Source organism: Nestor notabilis, unplaced genomic scaffold (assembly GCF_000696875.1).
Source record: "Nestor notabilis isolate BGI_N333 unplaced genomic scaffold, ASM69687v1 scaffold32948, whole genome shotgun sequence".
Taxonomy (NCBI): Eukaryota; Metazoa; Chordata; class Aves; order Psittaciformes; family Psittacidae; genus Nestor; species Nestor notabilis.
This window is the reverse complement of record NW_009942013.1, coordinates 1-3,776: the sequence shown is the minus strand read 5'-3', so window position 1 is coordinate 3,776 and position 3,776 is coordinate 1.

The window sequence follows — 3,776 nt, the reverse complement described above, 5'->3', positions numbered from 1 at the left end:
GCACAGTGTGGGACTGTTCTCCCAGGTACCAATGAGTTTTGTTGTCTCCAGAGTCAGCCTCTGGGCTCTGCTCTGTAGAGATATGAGGCAAATACGGTCTGGACCTGGATTCTTGGAAAGGAAGTCATCTTGCTTGACACAGGCATTCAACTGGTGTGGGCAGATAGTGAGCTTGTAGGGGCATATATGTGTCCTGTGTGGAACATGCCTGAGACATGCCCTGCATAGGAAAGGTTGATAGCCCAGCAGCCTGGTCAAGACCTGCCCACTTCAGCTTTTACCTGGTGACACTGTTAGATGATGATGAGAGATAAACAGGGCAGGTTATAAAAAAGCTCTGCCATGGAGTCCTGAGGTGTGCAAGTAAGTGAATTTGGCATGAGTTTAGAGTCGCTTTGCTGGTACTGCAAGAGGGCTTGTGAATAGCCCATGCTCCTGGGGGTGATGTGCATGCAACTGGGACAGTCTGGACATTCTCAGAGGGCTTCTTATGTCCACACGGACTGGGTACTGTGTCATAGGTGACCTCCAGAGCAACACAACAGAGCAGAGGAGTTGTGACTTATTATTATCTCCAATTATTTAAGATACTATCAAAATCAGCCTTTTAGAGGGATTAAAAAAAACCCCAACTTAATATGGTCATACAAAACCTAAACCCTTTTTCTCCATTTAAAAATAGACACAGCTCTGAAAATAGCATTTTTTAATAATCATCTACAGCTTATAAGTACTCTTATCATGGTTCAACCGCAGCTGGCAACTAAGCACCACCCAGCTGCTCACTCCCTCCTTCTGCATGGGGATGGGGGAGAGAATTGGAAGAGTAAAGGTGAGAAAAAACACGGGTTCAGATAAAGACAGCTTAATAAGTAAAGCAAAAGCCACACACACAAAGCAAGGAATTAATTCACTACTTCCCATCGGCAGGCAGGTATTAAGTCATCCCCAGCAAAGCAGGGCTTCATTGCACATAATGGTTACTTAAGAAGACAAAATGCTGTAACTTCTAACGTCCCCTCCTTCCTTGCTCTTCCTCCCTGGTTTGTATGCTGAGCATGATGCCATATGGTGCGGGATATCCCTGTGGTCAGTTGGGGTCAGCTGTCCCCGCTGTGTCCTGTCCCAGCCTCTTGTGCACCCCCAGCCTCCTCGCTGGTGGGATGGTGTGAGAAGCAGAAAGGTCCTTGGCTCTTTGTAAGCACTGCTCAGCAATAACAGAAACACCCCTGTATTATCAACACTGTTTCCAGCACAAATCCAAAACACAGCCCTACTAGTAACAATAAAGAAAACTCTATCCCAGCCAAAACCAGCACAACTGTCCACCAGATCTTAAGCCAAGAGAACCACTAAGTCCTGTTATCTATCAGTTCTGTTCATTTTTAGTTCTGTTCATCTTTGCATTTCCCAAGCATTATACCTTCTGATTAGGTGAACAAAGATATAAATGCTTCCCTGTGTCCCCTCTAGAACTATATTCTGTTATTCTGTTGCCACCTACTGGGAGAATTGACAGCATCTCATTTCAGGTATTTCTGAACTCCCAAAGCCTAGTAATTCAGCACCCACATAAAACTGCTGTATTGATAAAATACTGGTGTTCACGCATTATCCCTGAAAGAGAGAACTTTGCTATCTATTTTTAAAATTAATTTTAAATAAAGAAAAATCAAGTACCTGTTGGGGAACAGTTTCAAAAGAATTCTCTCCTTTTTGTTAAGAATTGTCATACATTAAATTTCTATGATATTTCTAGAAATTTCTATTTCTAGATGTTAAAAATCATAGAGCTAGATCTGCACTTGCAGAATTATCTCACCCAACACAGCAAGTTCAGAACCATCCTTTCTAAAATAAAGATCAGCCATTTATTTTGCAGATAAAAAGACCAACTACATCAGCAATGCTTCTGGATGTGTGAGCTTATGACCTTTTAGCAAATCTAAGACAAATAGATCTACCATTAACGGGAAAAGTCTCCTCAACAGTCTGGACAAAATATACAGCATTTTTGTAGCCCTGCTGGAGATGTATGCCATAAGTGTATGTTTCAGTGAAAACATTTGGGGGCGGGGGAAGGGGGTGTTTAGAGAAGTTTATGAAAGATCAATAGTAAATTGAGCATTAAAATAGTAACACTACGTATTTAGTTTCCAGGGTGTCTCCCCTTCATCAGTGTTAAGGGAATCCTTCCAGATAACCATGAGCTCATAAACAAGTTGGACATACACTGCAAGGTCAGCTGCTGGCATTGTTTAAGCACAGGGCTGCTCCACAGGTACCCCGAAAAGGACATAATTTTCTTTACCTTCTATTACCTTTCTCTTGTGATCCCTCCCCCCAGATACACACACACACACATCACTTTTTCACCACTGACCCTGTTCTGCTAATTTTACACTTTTATTTTGTAATTTCAGCTTTAGTTAATACCTTCAGTGAGCCAACACCCCCTTCACTTTCTCTTGATATCTTACACTCAAGGTGGTGGTCCCCAAAACCCCCCTTTCACTACATGTAATGCCCAGTAACTTCTCCTGCCATTACCCTTTTACTTAGACACAGGCTAGGACTGGCCGGCCACTTTTCCTGTTCCAGTATCTGCAACATCCACTACTTTCTCTTATTATCCCACCAGTTTAACCTCAGCCTGTGGCTGGCCACCTGCCTGCATGCCTTAACAAGATGTTGTTCTAAAATCTGAAAACAATAGGAATATAAAAAACATACCTTATGAAGAGTTGATCTGTGAAGTCATAACTGGTGTTCTTAGACATCCCACCTGTACTTTTCACACACCTTTTTTTGTCATGGTTCTGATTTATTGTGATCTCTCTAACCATGATGGAGCTGGTAACACTTCTTTGTCCTGCATGGCACAAGCTGGTCCTTTTAAGGCATTTAGCTCTGGCACAGATGTTGTTCATTTAGCAGTTACAACAGAACTGTCAGCATACTTGTGTCCAGACAAACCCAGTTGTGATAGCTGCACAGTCACTGCACAAGCATAGTGTAGTCTAAGTTCCTGTTGAAGCTAAGAGTACCTGAACTGTGTCTTTACTCATGGCAGCTGGCAAAATCACACCCAACCACCCCGCACTACGGATTCTGTAGAAGCAAGAGCACTAGGACAAGCTGTATGTTCTTGGCACCAACAGAGTTCTCGCTGCATCTTACAGCTTTATAATTTATGAAATAAAGACTGAGCAGTGTAGGTAACTTTAGTGTACGTAACTTCTCCTTACATAGTGTCCATGGTGATTATGTGGGACATTTTGAAGCACAGGTTCCTCAAATAATATTCCAGCTACATGACTATGTTTGTATTGCATAAACAACAGTATAGATGACAGGGATCCTTTCAGGATATATCAGCAAAAAATATGAAGCCTGTCACTCTCTGAGGCAAAGTGGTGAATGATTAGCTGTTCCTATATCCCACATTTACTGTCTTGTTATCTCACAGTGATTATAGTTTACTAAGATGGCAATGGACTTTCTGTGTGTGAAACAAGCATAAATGCAGCCACATGAAAAAAAGACAGAGAGCCAATCTCATGCACAGAAGAGGGCAAAGTGATTTTTAAGACTCCACTGCCTCATTTTCTTCAAATAAGTCAGTTGCCACTTCTTCATAATCCTTCTCCAGGGCAGACAGGTCTTCTCGGGCCTCTGTGAATTCTCCCTCCTCCATACCTTCACTAACATACCAGTGCACAAAAGCTCTCTTCTTAAACAACAGATCAAACTTGTGGTCGAGCCTGGCCCAAGCC